Source organism: Mytilus edulis, chromosome 2 (assembly GCF_963676685.1).
Source record: "Mytilus edulis chromosome 2, xbMytEdul2.2, whole genome shotgun sequence".
In the NCBI taxonomy this organism is placed as follows: Eukaryota; Metazoa; Mollusca; class Bivalvia; order Mytilida; family Mytilidae; genus Mytilus; species Mytilus edulis.
Genome location: NC_092345.1, coordinates 53846763 through 53867145, shown reverse-complemented (window position 1 = coordinate 53867145; position 20383 = coordinate 53846763). Strand labels below are relative to the sequence as shown.

The window sequence follows — 20383 nt, the reverse complement described above, 5'->3', positions numbered from 1 at the left end:
GACTAGTTGCGTCGATCGCGCCCTCCACAATGTACAATATAGATTGCATGGTTCCGTCCAATGTGAAATGGTGAAAAACGCCTCTCCGGTATGATGTTACTTGTGAGTATCAAATGCTCAGCTAAAAATATGCATGTTACCATATATAGACATTCCAGAAAAAGGGAACTGACCAAAAAATGGATAACTCTGTTTAGAGAAAGAAGTGAAATATATAATATGATTGCATGCATTGAGTATTAAGAAGGAATTTTAGTTTGATTTTGGAAAACCAAAAAGAAAAATATTTCTACTACGTAATATTTCGTAATGTATGCCTATAAGACATATTTTTACCAGTTGTAAATGTTGTAAACGAATGATATCTTGATTTAGCTCAAATATAAAGCGTCGGTAGCGTGGCCGAGCGGTCTAAGGCGCTGGTTTAAGGCACCAGTCTCCTCGGAGGCGTGGGTTCGAATCCCACCGCTGCCAAGTGATTTTTTTAGTAAGCAAGAAAATTAATTCATCGATTTTTGCATTGATTGACAAAATATGAAATGGATAAAAAGTTAATACACAGAAGATATTAAAATTGTTGTAATACTTAATAGAAAAGAATTATTCTGTTTAATCCATGATCACATATATTGCAGATGCTAAGCGCTATCTCAATGCAGTTTAAAATGCATGACAAACATTGCGGAAAATAGCATATTACAGGTACAAATGTATAACACAAGTTTTTAGAACTATTAGAAATGCTTTGAAAACAAGAGAAACGGGTAGAAAAAAAACTATGCCCCGGGTGAGGATCGAACTCACGACCTTCAGATCGCTCTGTCATTTGTGATTATGAGACTGACGCGCTACCTACTGCGCTACCGAGGCCATGATTCTAAACCTCCAATTTAAGGTGTAAATACTTCATAACATTACCATTAACATTGTAGTTACTTGTCAAGGTGAGTGTAGGGCAGAAAGAAACATGTTTATCTTAAAGGAAACACATTTCAAAACATCATGAGCTGTGTTGGTTGTTCATTTTTATAGCTCTTTACTATATGAAATACTTTTAATTGTTTGAGGTTTTTTTTTTTTTTTCATATTCTTTTCTCCAAAGGGGAATTGAGTATAGTGCTGATAGTAACTCGTCAGAATAATATTCTGCAGAGGCAATTTGTTGCTAACGAGAAAAAGTTTGCTATCCAATTTGCCCGTTTTGCACATGCATTTTTCAGGTTTCGATGAGCGAATAGCGAGCTAGCGTTCAAGCGTTATATATACAGTTTCTACTCATGACTAGTTGCGTCGATCGCGCCCTCCACAATGTACAATATAGATTGCATGGTTCCGTCCAATGTGAAATGGTGAAAAACGCCTCTCCGGTATGATGTTACTTGTGAGTATCAAATGCTCAGCTAAAAATATGCATGTTACCATATATAGACATTCCAGAAAAAGGGAACTGACCAAAAAATGGATAACTCTGTTTAGAGAAAGAAGTGAAATATATAATATGATTGCATGCATTGAGTATTAAGAAGGAATTTTAGTTTGATTTTGGAAAACCAAAAAGAAACATATTTCTACTACGTAATATTTCGTAATGTATGCCTATAAGACATATTTTTACCAGTTGTAAATGTTGTAAACGAATGATATCTTGATTTAGCTCAAATATAAAGCGTCGGTAGCGTGGCCGAGCGGTCTAAGGCGCTGGTTTAAGGCACCAGTCTCCTCGGAGGCGTGGGTTCGAATCCCACCGCTGCCAAGTGATTTTTTTAGTAAGCAAGAAAATTAATTCATCGATTTTTGCATTGATTGACAAAATATGAAATGGATAAAAAGTTAATACACAGAAGATATTAAAATTGTTGTAATACTTAATAGAAAAGAATTATTCTGTTTAATCCATGATCACATATATTGCAGATGCTAAGCGCTATCTCAATGCAGTTTAAAATGCATGACAAACATTGCGGAAAATAGCATATTACAGGTACAAATGTATAACACAAGTTTTTAGAACTATTAGAAATGCTTTGAAAACAAGAGAAACGGGTAGAAAAAAAAACTATGCCCCGGGTGAGGATCGAACTCACGACCTTCAGATCGCTCTGTCATTTGTGATTATGAGACTGACGCGCTACCTACTGCGCTACCGAGGCCATGATTCTAAACCTCCAATTTAAGGTGTAAATACTTCATAACATTACCATTAACATTGTAGTTACTTGTCAAGGTGAGTGTAGGGCAGAAAGAAACATGTTTATCTTAAAGGAAACACATTTCAAAACATCATGAGCTGTGTTGGTTGTTCATTTTTATAGCTCTTTACTATATGAAATACTTTTAATTGTTTGAGGTTTTTTTTTTTTTCATATTCTTTTCTCCAAAGGGGAATTGAGTATAGTGCTGATAGTAACTCGTCAGAATAATATTCTGCAGAGGCAATTTGTTGCTAACGAGAAAAAGTTTGCTATCCAATTTGCCCGTTTTGCACATGCATTTTTCAGGTTTCGATGAGCGAATAGCGAGCTAGCGTTCAAGCGTTATATATACAGTTTCTACTCATGACTAGTTGCGTCGATCGCGCCCTCCACAATGTACAATATAGATTGCATGGTTCCGTCCAATGTGAAATGGTGAAAAACGCCTCTCCGGTATGATGTTACTTGTGAGTATCAAATGCTCAGCTAAAAATATGCATGTTACCATATATAGACATTCCAGAAAAAGGGAACTGACCAAAAAATGGATAACTCTGTTTAGAGAAAGAAGTGAAATATATAATATGATTGCATGCATTGAGTATTAAGAAGGAATTTTAGTTTGATTTTGGAAAACCAAAAAGAAACATATTTCTACTACGTAATATTTCGTAATGTATGCCTATAAGACATATTTTTACCAGTTGTAAATGTTGTAAACGAATGATATCTTGATTTAGCTCAAATATAAAGCGTCGGTAGCGTGGCCGAGCGGTCTAAGGCGCTGGTTTAAGGCACCAGTCTCCTCGGAGGCGTGGGTTCGAATCCCACCGCTGCCAAGTGATTTTTTTAGTAAGCAAGAAAATTAATTCATCGATTTTTGCATTGATTGACAAAATATGAAATGGATAAAAAGTTAATACATAGAAGATATTAAAATTGTTGTAATACTTAATAGAAAAGAATTATTCTGTTTAATCCATGATCACATATATTGCAGATGCTAAGCGCTATCTCAATGCAGTTTAAAATGCATGACAAACATTGCGGAAAATAGCATATTACAGGTACAAATGTATAACACAAGTTTTTAGAACTATTAGAAATGCTTTGAAAACAAGAGAAACGGGTAGAAAAAAAAACTATGCCCCGGGTGAGGATCGAACTCACGACCTTCAGATCGCTCTGTCATTTGTGATTATGAGACTGACGCGCTACCTACTGCGCTACCGAGGCCATGATTCTAAACCTCCAATTTAAGGTGTAAATACTTCATAACATTACCATTAACATTGTAGTTACTTGTCAAGGTGAGTGTAGGGCAGAAAGAAACATGTTTATCTTAAAGGAAACACATTTCAAAACATCATGAGCTGTGTTGGTTGTTCATTTTTATAGCTCTTTACTATATGAAATACTTTTAATTGTTTGAGGTTTTTTTTTTTTTTTTTCATATTCTTTTCTCCAAAGGGGAATTGAGTATAGTGCTGATAGTAACTCGTCAGAATAATATTCTGCAGAGGCAATTTAATTTGTTGCTAACGAGAAAAAGTTTGCTATCCAATTTGCCCGTTTTGCACATGCATTTTTCAGGTTTCGATGAGCGAATAGCGAGCTAGCGTTCAAGCGTTATATATACAGTTTCTACTCATGACTAGTTGCGTCGATCGCGCCCTCCACAATGTACAATATAGATTGCATGGTTCCGTCCAATGTGAAATGGTGAAAAACGCCTCTCCGGTATGATGTTACTTGTGAGTATCAAATGCTCAGCTAAAAATATGCATGTTACCATATATAGACATTCCAGAAAAAGGGAACTGACCAAAAAATGGATAACTCTGTTTAGAGAAAGAAGTGAAATATATAATATGATTGCATGCATTGAGTATTAAGAAGGAATTTTAGTTTGATTTTGGAAAACCAAAAAGAAACATATTTCTACTACGTAATATTTCGTAATGTATGCCTATAAGACATATTTTTACCAGTTGTAAATGTTGTAAACGAATGATATCTTGATTTAGCTCAAATATAAAGCGTCGGTAGCGTGGCCGAGCGGTCTAAGGCGCTGGTTTAAGGCACCAGTCTCCTCGGAGGCGTGGGTTCGAATCCCACCGCTGCCAAGTGATTTTTTTAGTAAGCAAGAAAATTAATTCATCGATTTTTGCATTGATTGACAAAATATGAAATGGATAAAAAGTTAATACACAGAAGATATTAAAATTGTTGTAATACTTAATAGAAAAGAATTATTCTGTTTAATCCATGATCACATATATTGCAGATGCTAAGCGCTATCTCAATGCAGTTTAAAATGCATGACAAACATTGCGGAAAATAGCATATTACAGGTACAAATGTATAACACAAGTTTTTAGAACTATTAGAAATGCTTTGAAAACAAGAGAAACGGGTAGAAAAAAAAACTATGCCCCGGGTGAGGATCGAACTCACGACCTTCAGATCGCTCTGTCATTTGTGATTATGAGACTGACGCGCTACCTACTGCGCTACCGAGGCCATGATTCTAAACCTCCAATTTAAGGTGTAAATACTTCATAACATTACCATTAACATTGTAGTTACTTGTCAAGGTGAGTGTAGGGCAGAAAGAAACATGTTTATCTTAAAGGAAACACATTTCAAAACATCATGAGCTGTGTTGGTTGTTCATTTTTATAGCTCTTTACTATATGAAATACTTTTAATTGTTTGAGGTTTTTTTTTTTTTTTTCATATTCTTTTCTCCAAAGGGGAATTGAGTATAGTGCTGATAGTAACTCGTCAGAATAATATTCTGCAGAGGCAATTTGTTGCTAACGAGAAAAAGTTTGCTATCCAATTTGCCCGTTTTGCACATGCATTTTTCAGGTTTCGATGAGCGAATAGCGAGCTAGCGTTCAAGCGTTATATATACAGTTTCTACTCATGACTAGTTGCGTCGATCGCGCCCTCCACAATGTACAATATAGATTGCATGGTTCCGTCCAATGTGAAATGGTGAAAAACGCCTCTCCGGTATGATGTTACTTGTGAGTATCAAATGCTCAGCTAAAAATATGCATGTTACCATATATAGACATTCCAGAAAAAGGGAACTGACCAAAAAATGGATAACTCTGTTTAGAGAAAGAAGTGAAATATATAATATGATTGCATGCATTGAGTATTAAGAAGGAATTTTAGTTTGATTTTGGAAAACCAAAAAGAAACATATTTCTACTACGTAATATTTCGTAATGTATGCCTATAAGACATATTTTTACCAGTTGTAAATGTTGTAAACGAATGATATCTTGATTTAGCTCAAATATAAAGCGTCGGTAGCGTGGCCGAGCGGTCTAAGGCGCTGGTTTAAGGCACCAGTCTCCTCGGAGGCGTGGGTTCGAATCCCACCGCTGCCAAGTGATTTTTTTAGTAAGCAAGAAAATTAATTCATCGATTTTTGCATTGATTGACAAAATATGAAATGGATAAAAAGTTAATACACAGAAGATATTAAAATTGTTGTAATACTTAATAGAAAAGAATTATTCTGTTTAATCCATGATCACATATATTGCAGATGCTAAGCGCTATCTCAATGCAGTTTAAAATGCATGACAAACATTGCGGAAAATAGCATATTACAGGTACAAATGTATAACACAAGTTTTTAGAACTATTAGAAATGCTTTGAAAACAAGAGAAACGGGTAGAAAAAAAACTATGCCCCGGGTGAGGATCGAACTCACGACCTTCAGATCGCTACCTACTGCGCTACCGAGGCCATGATTCTAAACCTCCAATTTAAGGTGTAAATACTTCATAACATTACCATTAACATTGTAGTTACTTGTCAAGGTGAGTGTAGGGCAGAAAGAAACATGTTTATCTTAAAGGAAACACATTTCAAAACATCATGAGCTGTGTTGGTTGTTCATTTTTATAGCTCTTTACTATATGAAATACTTTTAATTGTTTGAGGTTTTTTTTTTTTTTTCATATTCTTTTCTCCAAAGGGGAATTGAGTATAGTGCTGATAGTAACTCGTCAGAATAATATTCTGCAGAGGCAATTTGTTGCTAACGAGAAAAAGTTTGCTATCCAATTTGCCCGTTTTGCACATGCATTTTTCAGGTTTCGATGAGCGAATAGCGAGCTAGCGTTCAAGCGTTATATATACAGTTTCTACTCATGACTAGTTGCGTCGATCGCGCCCTCCACAATGTACAATATAGATTGCATGGTTCCGTCCAATGTGAAATGGTGAAAAACGCCTCTCCGGTATGATGTTACTTGTGAGTATCAAATGCTCAGCTAAAAATATGCATGTTACCATATATAGACATTCCAGAAAAAGGGAACTGACCAAAAAATGGATAACTCTGTTTAGAGAAAGAAGTGAAATATATAATATGATTGCATGCATTGAGTATTAAGAAGGAATTTTAGTTTGATTTTGGAAAACCAAAAAGAAACATATTTCTACTACGTAATATTTCGTAATGTATGCCTATAAAACATATTTTTACCAGTTGTAAATGTTGTAAACGAATGATATCTTGATTTAGCTCAAATATAAAGCGTCGGTAGCGTGGCCGAGCGGTCTAAGGCGCTTGTTTAAGGCACCAGTCTCCTCGGAGGCGTGGGTTCGAATCCCACCGCTGCCAAGTGATTTTTTTAGTAAGCAAGAAAATTAATTCATCGATTTTTGCATTGATTGACAAAATATGAAATGGATAAAAAGTTAATACACAGAAGATATTAAAATTGTTGTAATACTTAATAGAAAAGAATTATTCTGTTTAATCCATGATCACATATATTGCAGATGCTAAGCGCTATCTCAATGCAGTTTAAAATGCATGACAAACATTGCGGAAAATAGCATATTACAGGTACAAATGTATAACACAAGTTTTTAGAACTATTAGAAATGCTTTGAAAACAAGAGAAACGGGTAGAAAAAAAACTATGCCCCGGGTGAGGATCGAACTCACGACCTTCAGATCGCTCTGTCATTTGTGATTATGAGACTGACGCGCTACCTACTGCGCTACCGAGGCCATGATTCTAAACCTCCAATTTAAGGTGTAAATACTTCATAACATTACCATTAACATTGTAGTTACTTGTCAAGGTGAGTGTAGGGCAGAAAGAAACATGTTTATCTTAAAGGAAACACATTTCAAAACATCATGAGCTGTGTTGGTTGTTCATTTTTATAGCTCTTTACTATATGAAATACTTTTAATTGTTTGAGGTTTTTTTTTTTTTTTCATATTCTTTTCTCCAAAGGGGAATTGAGTATAGTGCTGATAGTAACTCGTCAGAATAATATTCTGCAGAGGCAATTTGTTGCTAACGAGAAAAAGTTTGCTATCCAATTTGCCCGTTTTGCACATGCATTTTTCAGGTTTCGATGAGCGAATAGCGAGCTAGCGTTCAAGCGTTATATATACAGTTTCTACTCATGACTAGTTGCGTCGATCGCGCCCTCCACAATGTACAATATAGATTGCATGGTTCCGTCCAATGTGAAATGGTGAAAAACGCCTCTCCGGTATGATGTTACTTGTGAGTATCAAATGCTCAGCTAAAAATATGCATGTTACCATATATAGACATTCCAGAAAAAGGGAACTGACCAAAAAATGGATAACTCTGTTTAGAGAAAGAAGTGAAATATATAATATGATTGCATGCATTGAGTATTAAGAAGGAATTTTAGTTTGATTTTGGAAAACCAAAAAGAAACATATTTCTACTACGTAATATTTCGTAATGTATGCCTATAAGACATATTTTTACCAGTTGTAAATGTTGTAAACGAATGATATCTTGATTTAGCTCAAATATAAAGCGTCGGTAGCGTGGCCGAGCGGTCTAAGGCGCTGGTTTAAGGCACCAGTCTCCTCGGAGGCGTGGGTTCGAATCCCACCGCTGCCAAGTGATTTTTTTAGTAAGCAAGAAAATTAATTCATCGATTTTTGCATTGATTGACAAAATATGAAATGGATAAAAAGTTAATACACAGAAGATATTAAAATTGTTGTAATACTTAATAGAAAAGAATTATTCTGTTTAATCCATGATCACATATATTGCAGATGCTAAGCGCTATCTCAATGCAGTTTAAAATGCATGACAAACATTGCGGAAAATAGCATATTACAGGTACAAATGTATAACACAAGTTTTTAGAACTATTAGAAATGCTTTGAAAACAAGAGAAACGGGTAGAAAAAAAACTATGCCCCGGGTGATGATCGAACTCACGACCTTCAGATCGCTCTGTCATTTGTGATTATGAGACTGACGCGCTACCTACTGCGCTACCGAGGCCATGATTCTAAACCTCCAATTTAAGGTGTAAATACTTCATAACATTACCATTAACATTGTAGTTACTTGTCAAGGTGAGTGTAGGGCAGAAAGAAACATGTTTATCTTAAAGGAAACACATTTCAAAACATCATGAGCTGTGTTGGTTGTTCATTTTTATAGCTCTTTACTATATGAAATACTTTTAATTGTTTGAGGTTTTTTTTTTTTTCATATTCTTTTCTCCAAAGGGGAATTGAGTATAGTGCTGATAGTAACTCGTCAGAATAATATTCTGCAGAGGCAATTTGTTGCTAACGAGAAAAAGTTTGCTATCCAATTTGCCCGTTTTGCACATGCATTTTTCAGGTTTCGATGAGCGAATAGCGAGCTAGCGTTCAAGCGTTATATATACAGTTTCTACTCATGACTAGTTGCGTCGATCGCGCCCTCCACAATGTACAATATAGATTGCATGGTTCCGTCCAATGTGAAATGGTGAAAAACGCCTCTCCGGTATGATGTTACTTGTGAGTATCAAATGCTCAGCTAAAAATATGCATGTTACCATATATAGACATTCCAGAAAAAGGGAACTGACCAAAAAATGGATAACTCTGTTTAGAGAAAGAAGTGAAATATATAATATGATTGCATGCATTGAGTATTAAGAAGGAATTTTAGTTTGATTTTGGAAAACCAAAAAGAAACATATTTCTACTACGTAATATTTCGTAATGTATGCCTATAAGACATATTTTTACCAGTTGTAAATGTTGTAAACGAATGATATCTTGATTTAGCTCAAATATAAAGCGTAGGTAGCGTGGCCGAGCGGTCTAAGGCGCTGGTTTAAGGCACCAGTCTCCTCGGAGGCGTGGGTTCGAATCCCACCGCTGCCAAGTGATTTTTTTAGTAAGCAAGAAAATTAATTCATCGATTTTTGCATTGATTGACAAAATATGAAATGGATAAAAAGTTAATACACAGAAGATATTAAAATTGTTGTAATACTTAATAGAAAAGAATTATTCTGTTTAATCCATGATCACATATATTGCAGATGCTAAGCGCTATCTCAATGCAGTTTAAAATGCATGACAAACATTGCGGAAAATAGCATATTACAGGTACAAATGTATAACACAAGTTTTTAGAACTATTAGAAATGCTTTGAAAACAAGAGAAACGGGTAGAAAAAAAACTATGCCCCGGGTGAGGATCGAACTCACGACCTTCAGATCGCTCTGTCATTTGTGATTATGAGACTGACGCGCTACCTACTGCGCTACCGAGGCCATGATTCTAAACCTCCAATTTAAGGTGTAAATACTTCATAACATTACCATTAACATTGTAGTTACTTGTCAAGGTGAGTGTAGGGCAGAAAGAAACATGTTTATCTTAAAGGAAACACATTTCAAAACATCATGAGCTGTGTTGGTTGTTCATTTTTATAGCTCTTTACTATATGAAATACTTTTAATTGTTTGAGGTTTTTTTTTTTCATATTCTTTTCTCCAAAGGGGAATTGAGTATAGTGCTGATAGTAACTCGTCAGAATAATATTCTGCAGAGGCAATTTGTTGCTAACGAGAAAAAGTTTGCTATCCAATTTGCCCGTTTTGCACATGCATTTTTCAGGTTTCGATGAGCGAATAGCGAGCTAGCGTTCAAGCGTTATATATACAGTTTCTACTCATGACTAGTTGCGTCGATCGCGCCCTCCACAATGTACAATATAGATTGCATGGTTCCGTCCAATGTGAAATGGTGAAAAACGCCTCTCCGGTATGATGTTACTTGTGAGTATCAAATGCTCAGCTAAAAATATGCATGTTACCATATATAGACATTCCAGAAAAAGGGAACTGACCAAAAAATGGATAACTCTGTTTAGAGAAAGAAGTGAAATATATAATATGATTGCATGCATTGAGTATTAAGAAGGAATTTTAGTTTGATTTTGGAAAACCAAAAAGAAACATATTTCTACTACGTAATATTTCGTAATGTATGCCTATAAGACATATTTTTACCAGTTGTAAATGTTGTAAACGAATGATATCTTGATTTAGCTCAAATATAAAGCGTCGGTAGCGTGGCCGAGCGGTCTAAGGCGCTGGTTTAAGGCACCAGTCTCCTCGGAGGCGTGGGTTCGAATCCCACCGCTGCCAAGTGATTTTTTTAGTAAGCAAGAAAATTAATTCATCGATTTTTGCATTGATTGACAAAATATGAAATGGATAAAAAGTTAATACACAGAAGATATTAAAATTGTTGTAATACTTAATAGAAAAGAATTATTCTGTTTAATCCATGATCACATATATTGCAGATGCTAAGCGCTATCTCAATGCAGTTTAAAATGCATGACAAACATTGCGGAAAATAGCATATTACAGGTACAAATGTATAACACAAGTTTTTAGAACTATTAGAAATGCTTTGAAAACAAGAGAAACGGGTAGAAAAAAAACTATGCCCCGGGTGAGGATCGAACTCACGACCTTCAGATCGCTCTGTCATTTGTGATTATGAGACTGACGCGCTACCTACTGCGCTACCGAGGCCATGATTCTAAACCTCCAATTTAAGGTGTAAATACTTCATAACATTACCATTAACATTGTAGTTACTTGTCAAGGTGAGTGTAGGGCAGAAAGAAACATGTTTATCTTAAAGGAAACACATTTCAAAACATCATGAGCTGTGTTGGTTGTTCATTTTTATAGCTCTTTACTATATGAAATACTTTTAATTGTTTGAGGTTTTTTTTTTTTTTTTCATATTCTTTTCTCCAAAGGGGAATTGAGTATAGTGCTGATAGTAACTCATCAGAATAATATTCTGCAGAGGCAATTTGTTGCTAACGAGAAAAAGTTTGCTATCCAATTTGCCCGTTTTGCACATGCATTTTTCAGGTTTCGATGAGCGAATAGCGAGCTAGCGTTCAAGCGTTATATATACAGTTTCTACTCATGACTAGTTGCGTCGATCGCGCCCTCCACAATGTACAATATAGATTGCATGGTTCCGTCCAATGTGAAATGGTGAAAAACGCCTCTCCGGTATGATGTTACTTGTGAGTATCAAATGCTCAGCTAAAAATATGCATGTTACCATATATAGACATTCCAGAAAAAGGGAACTGACCAAAAAATGGATAACTCTGTTTAGAGAAAGAAGTGAAATATATAATATGATTGCATGCATTGAGTATTAAGAAGGAATTTTAGTTTGATTTTGGAAAACCAAAAAGAAACATATTTCTACTACGTAATATTTCGTAATGTATGCCTATAAGACATATTTTTACCAGTTGTAAATGTTGTAAACGAATGATATCTTGATTTAGCTCAAATATAAAGCGTCGGTAGCGTGGCCGAGCGGTCTAAGGCGCTGGTTTAAGGCACCAGTCTCCTCGGAGGCGTGGGTTCGAATCCCACCGCTGCCAAGTGATTTTTTTAGTAAGCAAGAAAATTAATTCATCGATTTTTGCATTGATTGACAAAATATGAAATGGATAAAAAGTTAATACACAGAAGATATTAAAATTGTTGTAATACTTAATAGAAAAGAATTATTCTGTTTAATCCATGATCACATATATTGCAGATGCTAAGCGCTATCTCAATGCAGTTTAAAATGCATGACAAACATTGCGGAAAATAGCATATTACAGGTACAAATGTATAACACAAGTTTTTAGAACTATTAGAAATGCTTTGAAAACAAGAGAAACGGGTAGAAAAAAAACTATGCCCCGGGTGAGGATCGAACTCACGACCTTCAGATCGCTCTGTCATTTGTGATTATGAGACTGACGCGCTACCTACTGCGCTACCGAGGCCATGATTCTAAACCTCCAATTTAAGGTGTAAATACTTCATAACATTACCATTAACATTGTAGTTACTTGTCAAGGTGAGTGTAGGGCAGAAAGAAACATGTTTATCTTAAAGGAAACACATTTCAAAACATCATGAGCTGTGTTGGTTGTTCATTTTTATAGCTCTTTACTATATGAAATACTTTTAATTGTTTGAGGTTTTTTTTTTTTTTTTCATATTCTTTTCTCCAAAGGGGAATTGAGTATAGTGCTGATAGTAACTCGTCAGAATAATATTCTGCAGAGGCAATTTGTTGCTAACGAGAAAAAGTTTGCTATCCAATTTGCCCGTTTTGCACATGCATTTTTCAGGTTTCGATGAGCGAATAGCGAGCTAGCGTTCAAGCGTTATATATACAGTTTCTACTCATGACTAGTTGCGTCGATCGCGCCCTCCACAATGTACAATATAGATTGCATGGTTCCGTCCAATGTGAAATGGTGAAAAACGCCTCTCCGGTATGATGTTACTTGTGAGTATCAAATGCTCAGCTAAAAATATGCATGTTACCATATATAGACATTCCAGAAAAAGGGAACTGACCAAAAAATGGATAACTCTGTTTAGAGAAAGAAGTGAAATATATAATATGATTGCATGCATTGAGTATTAAGAAGGAATTTTAGTTTGATTTTGGAAAACCAAAAAGAAAAATATTTCTACTACGTAATATTTCGTAATGTATGCCTATAAGACATATTTTTACCAGTTGTAAATGTTGTAAACGAATGATATCTTGATTTAGCTCAAATATAAAGCGTCGGTAGCGTGGCCGAGCGGTCTAAGGCGCTGGTTTAAGGCACCAGTCTCCTCGGAGGCGTGGGTTCGAATCCCACCGCTGCCAAGTGATTTTTTTAGTAAGCAAGAAAATTAATTCATCGATTTTTGCATTGATTGACAAAATATGAAATGGATAAAAAGTTAATACACAGAAGATATTAAAATTGTTGTAATACTTAATAGAAAAGAATTATTCTGTTTAATCCATGATCACATATATTGCAGATGCTAAGCGCTATCTCAATGCAGTTTAAAATGCATGACAAACATTGCGGAAAATAGCATATTACAGGTACAAATGTATAACACAAGTTTTTAGAACTATTAGAAATGCTTTGAAAACAAGAGAAACGGGTAGAAAAAAAACTATGCCCCGGGTGAGGATCGAACTCACGACCTTCAGATCGCTCTGTCATTTGTGATTATGAGACTGACGCGCTACCTACTGCGCTACCGAGGCCATGATTCTAAACCTCCAATTTAAGGTGTAAATACTTCATAACATTACCATTAACATTGTAGTTACTTGTCAAGGTGAGTGTAGGGCAGAAAGAAACATGTTTATCTTAAAGGAAACACATTTCAAAACATCATGAGCTGTGTTGGTTGTTCATTTTTATAGCTCTTTACTATATGAAATACTTTTAATTGTTTGAGGTTTTTTTTTTTTTTTCATATTCTTTTCTCCAAAGGGGAATTGAGTATAGTGCTGATAGTAACTCGTCAGAATAATATTCTGCAGAGGCAATTTGTTGCTAACGAGAAAAAGTTTGCTATCCAATTTGCCCGTTTTGCACATGCATTTTTCAGGTTTCGATGAGCGAATAGCGAGCTAGCGTTCAAGCGTTATATATACAGTTTCTACTCATGACTAGTTGCGTCGATCGCGCCCTCCACAATGTACAATATAGATTGCATGGTTCCGTCCAATGTGAAATGGTGAAAAACGCCTCTCCGGTATGATGTTACTTGTGAGTATCAAATGCTCAGCTAAAAATATGCATGTTACCATATATAGACATTCCAGAAAAAGGGAACTGACCAAAAAATGGATAACTCTGTTTAGAGAAAGAAGTGAAATATATAATATGATTGCATGCATTGAGTATTAAGAAGGAATTTTAGTTTGATTTTGGAAAACCAAAAAGAAACATATTTCTACTACGTAATATTTCGTAATGTATGCCTATAAGACATATTTTTACCAGTTGTAAATGTTGTAAACGAATGATATCTTGATTTAGCTCAAATATAAAGCGTCGGTAGCGTGGCCGAGCGGTCTAAGGCGCTGGTTTAAGGCACCAGTCTCCTCGGAGGCGTGGGTTCGAATCCCACCGCTGCCAAGTGATTTTTTTAGTAAGCAAGAAAATTAATTCATCGATTTTTGCATTGATTGACAAAATATGAAATGGATAAAAAGTTAATACACAGAAGATATTAAAATTGTTGTAATACTTAATAGAAAAGAATTATTCTGTTTAATCCATGATCACATATATTGCAGATGCTAAGCGCTATCTCAATGCAGTTTAAAATGCATGACAAACATTGCGGAAAATAGCATATTACAGGTACAAATGTATAACACAAGTTTTTAGAACTATTAGAAATGCTTTGAAAACAAGAGAAACGGGTAGAAAAAAAACTATGCCCCGGGTGAGGATCGAACTCACGACCTTCAGATCGCTCTGTCATTTGTGATTATGAGACTGACGCGCTACCTACTGCGCTACCGAGGCCATGATTCTAAACCTCCAATTTAAGGTGTAAATACTTCATAACATTACCATTAACATTGTAGTTACTTGTCAAGGTGAGTGTAGGGCAGAAAGAAACATGTTTATCTTAAAGGAAACACATTTCTAAACATCATGAGCTGTGTTGGTTGTTCATTTTTATAGCTCTTTACTATATGAAATACTTTTAATTGTTTGAGGTTTTTTTTTTTTTTTTCATATTCTTTTCTCCAAAGGGGAATTGAGTATAGTGCTGATAGTAACTCGTCAGAATAATATTCTGCAGAGGCAATTTGTTGCTAACGAGAAAAAGTTTGCTATCCAATTTGCCCGTTTTGCACATGCATTTTTCAGGTTTCGATGAGCGAATAGCGAGCTAGCGTTCAAGCGTTATATATACAGTTTCTACTCATGACTAGTTGCGTCGATCGCGCCCTCCACAATGTACAATATAGATTGCATGGTTCCGTCCAATGTGAAATGGTGAAAAACGCCTCTCCGGTATGATGTTACTTGTGAGTATCAAATGCTCAGCTAAAAATATGCATGTTACCATATATAGACATTCCAGAAAAAGGGAACTGACCAAAAAATGGATAACTCTGTTTAGAGAAAGAAGTGAAATATATAATATGATTGCATGCATTGAGTATTAAGAAGGAATTTTAGTTTGATTTTGGAAAACCAAAAAGAAACATATTTCTACTACGTAATATTTCGTAATGTATGCCTATAAGACATATTTTTACCAGTTGTAAATGTTGTAAACGAATGATATCTTGATTTAGCTCAAATATAAAGCGTCGGTAGCGTGGCCGAGCGGTCTAAGGCGCTGGTTTAAGGCACCAGTCTCCTCGGAGGCGTGGGTTCGAATCCCACCGCTGCCAAGTGATTTTTTTAGTAAGCAAGAAAATTAATTCATCGATTTTTGCATTGATTGACAAAATATGAAATGGATAAAAAGTTAATACACAGAAGATATTAAAATTGTTGTAATACTTAATAGAAAAGAATTATTCTGTTTAATCCATGATCACATATATTGCAGATGCTAAGCGCTATCTCAATGCAGTTTAAAATGCATGACAAACATTGCGGAAAATAGCATATTACAGGTACAAATGTATAACACAAGTTTTTAGAACTATTAGAAATGCTTTGAAAACAAGAGAAACGGGTAGAAAAAAAACTATGCCCCGGGTGAGGATCGAACTCACGACCTTCAGATCGCTCTGTCATTTGTGATTATGAGACTGACGCGCTACCTACTGCGCTACCGAGGCCATGATTCTAAACCTCCAATTTAAGGTGTAAATACTTCATAACATTACCATTAACATTGTAGTTACTTGTCAAGGTGAGTGTAGGGCAGAAAGAAACATGTTTATCTTAAAGGAAACACATTTCAAAACATCATGAGCTGTGTTGGTTGTTCATTTTTATAGCTCTTTACTATATGAAATACTTTTAATTGTTTGAGGTTTTTTTTTTTTTTTCATATTCTTTTCTCCAAAGGGGAATTGAGTATAGTGCTGATAGTAACTCGTCAGAATAATATTCTGCAGAGGCAATTTGTTGCTAACGAGAAAAAGTTTGCTATCCAATTTGCCCGTTTTGCACATGCATTTTTCAGGTTTCGATGAGCGAATAGCGAGCTAGCGTTCAAGCGTTATATATACAGTTTCTACTCATGACTAGTTGCGTCGATCGCGCCCTCCACAATGTACAATATAGATTGCATGGTTCCGTCCAATGTGAAATGGTGAAAAACGCCTCTCCGGTATGATGTTACTTGTGAGTATCAAATGCTCAGCTAAAAATATGCATGTTACCATATATAGACATTCCAGAAAAAGGGAACTGACCAAAAAATGGATAACTCTGTTTAGAGAAAGAAGTGAAATATATAATATGATTGCATGCATTGAGTATTAAGAAGGAATTTTAGTTTGATTTTGGAAAACCAAAAAGAAACATATTTCTACTACGTAATATTTCGTAATGTATGCCTATAAGACATATTTTTACCAGTTGTAAATGTTGTAAACGAATGATATCTTGATTTAGCTCAAATATAAAGCGTCGGTAGCGTGGCCGAGCGGTCTAAGGCGCTGGTTTAAGGCACCAGTCTCCTCGGAGGCGTGGGTTCGAATCCCACCGCTGCCAAGTGATTTTTTTAGTAAGCAAGAAAATTAATTCATCGATTTTTGCATTGATTGACAAAATATGAAATGGATAAAAAGTTAATACACAGAAGATATTAAAATTGTTGTAATACTTAATAGAAAAGAATTATTCTGTTTAATCCATGATCACATATATTGCAGATGCTAAGCGCTATCTCAATGCAGTTTAAAATGCATGACAAACATTGCGGAAAATAGCATATTACAGGTACAAATGTATAACACAAGTTTTTAGAACTATTAGAAATGCTTTGAAAACAAGAGAAACGGGTAGAAAAAAAACTATGCCCCGGGTGAGGATCGAACTCACGACCTTCAGATCGCTCTGTCATTTGTGATTATGAGACTGACGCGCTACCTACTGCGCTACCGAGGCCATGATTCTAAACCTCCAATTTAAGGTGTAAATACTTCATAACATTACCATTAACATTGTAGTTACTTGTCAAGGTGAGTGTAGGGCAGAAAGAAACATGTTTATCTTAAAGGAAACACATTTCTAAACATCATGAGCTGTGTTGGTTGTTCATTTTTATAGCTCTTTACTATATGAAATACTTTTAATTGTTTGAGGTTTTTTTTTTTTTTTTCATATTCTTTTCTCCAAAGGGGAATTGAGTATAGTGCTGATAGTAACTCGTCAGAATAATATTCTGCAGAGGCAATTTGTTGCTAACGAGAAAAAGTTTGCTATCCAATTTGCCCGTTTTGCACATGCATTTTTCAGGTTTCGATGAGCGAATAGCGAGCTAGCGTTCAAGCGTTATATATACAGTTTCTACTCATGACTAGTTGCGTCGATCGCGCCCTCCACAATGTACAATATAGATTGCATGGTTCCGTCCAATGTGAAATGGTGAAAAACGCCTCTCCGGTATGATGTTACTTGTGAGTATCAAATGCTCAGCTAAAAATATGCATGTTACCATATATAGACATTCCAGAAAAAGGGAACTGACCAAAAAATGGATAACTCTGTTTAGAGAAAGAAGTGAAATATATAATATGATTGCATGCATTGAGTATTAAGAAGGAATTTTAGTTTGATTTTGGAAAACCAAAAAGAAACATATTTCTACTACGTAATATTTCGTAATGTATGCCTATAAGACATATTTTTACCAGTTGTAAATGTTGTAAACGAATGATATCTTGATTTAGCTCAAATATAAAGCGTCGGTAGCGTGGCCGAGCGGTCTAAGGCGCTGGTTTAAGGCACCAGTCTCCTCGGAGGCGTGGGTTCGAATCCCACCGCTGCCAAGTGATTTTTTTAGTAAGCAAGAAAATTAATTCATCGATTTTTGCATTGATTGACAAAATATGAAATGGATAAAAAGTTAATACACAGAAGATATTAAAATTGTTGTAATACTTAATAGAAAAGAATTATTCTGTTTAATCCATGATCACATATATTGCAGATGCTAAGCGCTATCTCAATGCAGTTTAAAATGCATGACAAACATTGCGGAAAATAGCATATTACAGGTACAAATGTATAACACAAGTTTTTAGAACTATTAGAAATGCTTTGAAAACAAGAGAAACGGGTAGAAAAAAAACTATGCCCCGGGTGAGGATCGAACTCACGACCTTCAGATCGCTCTGTCATTTGTGATTATGAGACTGACGCGCTACCTACTGCGCTACCGAGGCCATGATTCTAAACCTCCAATTTAAGGTGTAAATACTTCATAACATTACCATTAACATTGTAGTTACTTGTCAAGGTGAGTGTAGGGCAGAAAGAAACATGTTTATCTTAAAGGAAACACATTTCAAAACATCATGAGCTGTGTTGGTTGTTCATTTTTATAGCTCTTTACTATATGAAATACTTTTAATTGTTTGAGGTTTTTTTTTTTTTTTCATATTCTTTTCTCCAAAGGGGAATTGAGTATAGTGCTGATAGTAACTCGTCAGAATAATATTCTGCAGAGGCAATTTGTTGCTAACGAGAAAAAGTTTGCTATCCAATTTGCCCGTTTTGCACATGCATTTTTCAGGTTTCGATGAGCGAATAGCGAGCTAGCGTTCAAGCGTTATATATACAGTTTCTACTCATGACTAGTTGCGTCGATCGCGCCCTCCACAATGTACAATATAGATTGCATGGTTCCGTCCAATGTGAAATGGTGAAAAACGCCTCTCCGGTATGATGTTACTTGTGAGTATCAAATGCTCAGCTAAAAATATGCATGTTACCATATATAGACATTCCAGAAAAAGGGAACTGACCAAAAAATGGATAACTCTGTTTAGAGAAAGAAGTGAAATATATAATATGATTGCATGCATTGAGTATTAAGAAGGAATTTTAGTTTGATTTTGGAAAACCAAAAAGAAACATATTTCTACTACGTAATATTTCGTAATGTATGCCTATAAGACATATTTTTACCAGTTGTAAATGTTGTAAACGAATGATATCTTGATTTAGCTCAAATATAAAGCGTCGGTAGCGTGGCCGAGCGGTCTAAGGCGCTGGTTTAAGGCACCAGTCTCCTCGGAGGCGTGGGTTCGAATCCCACCGCTGCCAAGTGATTTTTTTAGTAAGCAAGAAAATTAATTCATCGATTTTTGCATTGATTGACAAAATATGAAATGGATAAAAAGTTAATACACAGAAGATATTAAAATTGTTGTAATACTTAATAGAAAAGAATTATTCTGTTTAATCCATGATCACATATATTGCAGATGCTAAGCGCTATCTCAATGCAGTTTAAAATGCATGACAAACATTGCGGAAAATAGCATATTACAGGTACAAATGTATAACACAAGTTTTTAGAACTATTAGAAATGCTTTGAAAACAAGAGAAACGGGTAGAAAAAAAACTATGCCCCGGGTGAGGATCGAACTCACGACCTTCAGATCGCTCTGTCATTTGTGATTATGAGACTGACGCGCTTTTTTTTTTTTATCTTTATTATAATCTCACTTCTATATACATATCACAGATTACAATTACACATATATCAAACATTTATGTCAATTATTGTCATTTTTCCCTGAAAAGAAAAAAACAACAACAACAAATCGCTCATTTACTCTAAGTCAACAGCTCGCTCATTTACTCAATTCAACAAATCGCTCATTTACTCTTAGTTATCAAATTCTCATATACTAAACTGATTATATTAATGTCTCTTTTTTAATCAATCTATCCTATGATAAACTAATTGTATAAATATACTTCCTTTTTTTTTATATTTTCTTTTTTATATATAAAACAATAAAATAGCCTTTGAACTATTACAAGAAAAAAAAAACACAAAATGTT

General features: G+C 35.1%; 30 non-coding genes across 30 annotated transcripts; 16 read left to right on the top strand and 14 right to left on the bottom strand.

Annotated features, from left to right (window-relative positions):
• Positions 1–392: 392 nt before the first annotated feature.
• On the top strand, positions 393–474 carry Trnal-aag (transfer RNA leucine (anticodon AAG)). The gene has a single exon. It is a non-coding gene; the product is annotated as a tRNA-Leu (tRNA).
• Positions 475–779: 305 nt separating this feature from the next.
• Trnam-cau (transfer RNA methionine (anticodon CAU)) lies at positions 780–870 on the bottom strand. Its single transcript is given in 2 exon segments — positions 780–815; positions 834–870. It is a non-coding gene; the product is annotated as a tRNA-Met (tRNA).
• Positions 871–1671: 801 nt separating this feature from the next.
• Trnal-aag (transfer RNA leucine (anticodon AAG)) lies at positions 1672–1753 on the top strand. Its single transcript has one exon. It is a non-coding gene; the product is annotated as a tRNA-Leu (tRNA).
• Positions 1754–2059: 306 nt separating this feature from the next.
• Trnam-cau (transfer RNA methionine (anticodon CAU)) lies at positions 2060–2150 on the bottom strand. Its single transcript is given in 2 exon segments — positions 2060–2095; positions 2114–2150. It is a non-coding gene; the product is annotated as a tRNA-Met (tRNA).
• Positions 2151–2949: 799 nt separating this feature from the next.
• On the top strand, positions 2950–3031 carry Trnal-aag (transfer RNA leucine (anticodon AAG)). Its single transcript has one exon. It is a non-coding gene; the product is annotated as a tRNA-Leu (tRNA).
• Positions 3032–3337: 306 nt separating this feature from the next.
• Trnam-cau (transfer RNA methionine (anticodon CAU)) lies at positions 3338–3428 on the bottom strand. The gene is given in 2 exon segments: positions 3338–3373; positions 3392–3428. It is a non-coding gene; the product is annotated as a tRNA-Met (tRNA).
• An 808-nt stretch (positions 3429–4236) lies between these two features.
• On the top strand, positions 4237–4318 carry Trnal-aag (transfer RNA leucine (anticodon AAG)). The gene has a single exon. It is a non-coding gene; the product is annotated as a tRNA-Leu (tRNA).
• Positions 4319–4624: 306 nt separating this feature from the next.
• Trnam-cau (transfer RNA methionine (anticodon CAU)) lies at positions 4625–4715 on the bottom strand. Its single transcript is given in 2 exon segments — positions 4625–4660; positions 4679–4715. It is a non-coding gene; the product is annotated as a tRNA-Met (tRNA).
• An 802-nt stretch (positions 4716–5517) lies between these two features.
• On the top strand, positions 5518–5599 carry Trnal-aag (transfer RNA leucine (anticodon AAG)). The gene has a single exon. It is a non-coding gene; the product is annotated as a tRNA-Leu (tRNA).
• A 1166-nt stretch (positions 5600–6765) lies between these two features.
• Positions 6766–6847, top strand: Trnal-aag (transfer RNA leucine (anticodon AAG)). Its single transcript has one exon. It is a non-coding gene; the product is annotated as a tRNA-Leu (tRNA).
• A 305-nt stretch (positions 6848–7152) lies between these two features.
• On the bottom strand, positions 7153–7243 carry Trnam-cau (transfer RNA methionine (anticodon CAU)). The gene is given in 2 exon segments: positions 7153–7188; positions 7207–7243. It is a non-coding gene; the product is annotated as a tRNA-Met (tRNA).
• Positions 7244–8044: 801 nt separating this feature from the next.
• Positions 8045–8126, top strand: Trnal-aag (transfer RNA leucine (anticodon AAG)). Its single transcript has one exon. It is a non-coding gene; the product is annotated as a tRNA-Leu (tRNA).
• Positions 8127–8431: 305 nt separating this feature from the next.
• Trnam-cau (transfer RNA methionine (anticodon CAU)) lies at positions 8432–8522 on the bottom strand. The gene is given in 2 exon segments: positions 8432–8467; positions 8486–8522. It is a non-coding gene; the product is annotated as a tRNA-Met (tRNA).
• A 799-nt stretch (positions 8523–9321) lies between these two features.
• Trnal-aag (transfer RNA leucine (anticodon AAG)) lies at positions 9322–9403 on the top strand. The gene has a single exon. It is a non-coding gene; the product is annotated as a tRNA-Leu (tRNA).
• A 305-nt stretch (positions 9404–9708) lies between these two features.
• Positions 9709–9799, bottom strand: Trnam-cau (transfer RNA methionine (anticodon CAU)). Its single transcript is given in 2 exon segments — positions 9709–9744; positions 9763–9799. It is a non-coding gene; the product is annotated as a tRNA-Met (tRNA).
• Positions 9800–10596: 797 nt separating this feature from the next.
• On the top strand, positions 10597–10678 carry Trnal-aag (transfer RNA leucine (anticodon AAG)). Its single transcript has one exon. It is a non-coding gene; the product is annotated as a tRNA-Leu (tRNA).
• A 305-nt stretch (positions 10679–10983) lies between these two features.
• Trnam-cau (transfer RNA methionine (anticodon CAU)) lies at positions 10984–11074 on the bottom strand. Its single transcript is given in 2 exon segments — positions 10984–11019; positions 11038–11074. It is a non-coding gene; the product is annotated as a tRNA-Met (tRNA).
• Positions 11075–11876: 802 nt separating this feature from the next.
• On the top strand, positions 11877–11958 carry Trnal-aag (transfer RNA leucine (anticodon AAG)). Its single transcript has one exon. It is a non-coding gene; the product is annotated as a tRNA-Leu (tRNA).
• Positions 11959–12263: 305 nt separating this feature from the next.
• On the bottom strand, positions 12264–12354 carry Trnam-cau (transfer RNA methionine (anticodon CAU)). The gene is given in 2 exon segments: positions 12264–12299; positions 12318–12354. It is a non-coding gene; the product is annotated as a tRNA-Met (tRNA).
• An 802-nt stretch (positions 12355–13156) lies between these two features.
• On the top strand, positions 13157–13238 carry Trnal-aag (transfer RNA leucine (anticodon AAG)). Its single transcript has one exon. It is a non-coding gene; the product is annotated as a tRNA-Leu (tRNA).
• Positions 13239–13543: 305 nt separating this feature from the next.
• On the bottom strand, positions 13544–13634 carry Trnam-cau (transfer RNA methionine (anticodon CAU)). Its single transcript is given in 2 exon segments — positions 13544–13579; positions 13598–13634. It is a non-coding gene; the product is annotated as a tRNA-Met (tRNA).
• An 801-nt stretch (positions 13635–14435) lies between these two features.
• Positions 14436–14517, top strand: Trnal-aag (transfer RNA leucine (anticodon AAG)). Its single transcript has one exon. It is a non-coding gene; the product is annotated as a tRNA-Leu (tRNA).
• A 305-nt stretch (positions 14518–14822) lies between these two features.
• Positions 14823–14913, bottom strand: Trnam-cau (transfer RNA methionine (anticodon CAU)). Its single transcript is given in 2 exon segments — positions 14823–14858; positions 14877–14913. It is a non-coding gene; the product is annotated as a tRNA-Met (tRNA).
• An 802-nt stretch (positions 14914–15715) lies between these two features.
• Positions 15716–15797, top strand: Trnal-aag (transfer RNA leucine (anticodon AAG)). The gene has a single exon. It is a non-coding gene; the product is annotated as a tRNA-Leu (tRNA).
• Positions 15798–16102: 305 nt separating this feature from the next.
• Positions 16103–16193, bottom strand: Trnam-cau (transfer RNA methionine (anticodon CAU)). Its single transcript is given in 2 exon segments — positions 16103–16138; positions 16157–16193. It is a non-coding gene; the product is annotated as a tRNA-Met (tRNA).
• Positions 16194–16994: 801 nt separating this feature from the next.
• Trnal-aag (transfer RNA leucine (anticodon AAG)) lies at positions 16995–17076 on the top strand. Its single transcript has one exon. It is a non-coding gene; the product is annotated as a tRNA-Leu (tRNA).
• A 305-nt stretch (positions 17077–17381) lies between these two features.
• Trnam-cau (transfer RNA methionine (anticodon CAU)) lies at positions 17382–17472 on the bottom strand. The gene is given in 2 exon segments: positions 17382–17417; positions 17436–17472. It is a non-coding gene; the product is annotated as a tRNA-Met (tRNA).
• Positions 17473–18274: 802 nt separating this feature from the next.
• Positions 18275–18356, top strand: Trnal-aag (transfer RNA leucine (anticodon AAG)). The gene has a single exon. It is a non-coding gene; the product is annotated as a tRNA-Leu (tRNA).
• Positions 18357–18661: 305 nt separating this feature from the next.
• On the bottom strand, positions 18662–18752 carry Trnam-cau (transfer RNA methionine (anticodon CAU)). Its single transcript is given in 2 exon segments — positions 18662–18697; positions 18716–18752. It is a non-coding gene; the product is annotated as a tRNA-Met (tRNA).
• An 801-nt stretch (positions 18753–19553) lies between these two features.
• Trnal-aag (transfer RNA leucine (anticodon AAG)) lies at positions 19554–19635 on the top strand. The gene has a single exon. It is a non-coding gene; the product is annotated as a tRNA-Leu (tRNA).
• Positions 19636–20383: the final 748 nt, after the last annotated feature.